Source organism: Gavialis gangeticus, unplaced genomic scaffold, assembly GCF_001723915.1.
Source record: "Gavialis gangeticus isolate Ggan-Ray unplaced genomic scaffold, GavGan_comp1, whole genome shotgun sequence".
NCBI lineage: Eukaryota > Metazoa > Chordata > Crocodylia > Gavialidae > Gavialis > Gavialis gangeticus.
The window spans coordinates 8,066,671-8,067,831 of record NW_017729025.1 but is presented as its reverse complement, the minus strand read 5'-3'; positions in this window follow the sequence as shown (position 1 = coordinate 8,067,831).

Sequence of the window (1,161 nt, the reverse complement as noted above, 5' to 3'; positions counted from 1 at the left end):
GCCCACGGGCCATGTTTTGCCCACCCCTGCACTAGGGGTTCCCTCTGGCACAGTGAATGCAGCTCCAATCCAACAAGCATTGTCAACACATACCACTGCCTCCAGCTGGGATAAGCAGTTCCAGGGTGGCAGAATTACAATCCAGTCTCAAGTGTTTGTGAAATTTGCTACCTCCCCCCTTCCCTTTTCATGCTGATTTTAATGTATCAGTATATATTTTTATAAAGATGATTATAGTGAGGGAGGGGAAAAGACAAAAACCACTCAAATATTCTCCATGGAAGAATGGACAAGGCAAGGCTCTTATTATTTCCAGCTGGGCCACCAATTTTCTGTGAGCTGCAAGTAAAACAGCACTTGCTTTTTTGCCTTTATTCTTATGCTTCTGTAAATGTAGATAATAGCAAACTTCAGGGTCTTATGAACATTAATTATGTGCTTTAAGATCCCTGAGGGCTGCATAACTGCAAAGTATTAGCCTATGGTTATGAGCCATCTACAGACACACTGTAGTAAATGATGAGTGTCTGTCTAGCTCATCAAAAAAGAGGAAACAGAATGCTTGGAATTTTAGTGGTCTTTTGACTTACAGGATTTCATTATGATCCAGTACTACAAGCCCTGCAGCATTCAATGCTATGGATTAATACAAAACCAGTTTGGCAAGAAGCTGTAAAAATGTCATTGAAAAATGCGGGAGCCCAGAAATGTTCAGATGTATCACAGTAACATTCATGGATACAGAAGCAGCACATACTTAAAAGTCTACTATAAAGGGCTCCAGGCCAGATTTGTACTGAATATTTCATATGGTTTTTGATTATGCATTTAACAAATATGGAAAACTACCATCTCGCATGCATCCAAGAAGTATAGTAACACAACATTTTAGAGGATTTAGAACAGACAGACTCCTGCATCTCTTGGGAATAAAATCTCCATTTCAAGTCATATACAAATGAAAAGGGAAATTTTAAATCTTAAATTCTGAATATTTCACCTTTTTAATGAAGAATGATGAAATCAACTAGTGTATTAAAGAGTAGCTTTTAATAAAAAATGAAGTAGAATATTTACATAAGTAGAAATGACTAAGAAGAAAGTAGTTGGAGGCTGAGAACAGGCTGTAGTAAAACAATTAAAAAGATATGAATTCAGTAT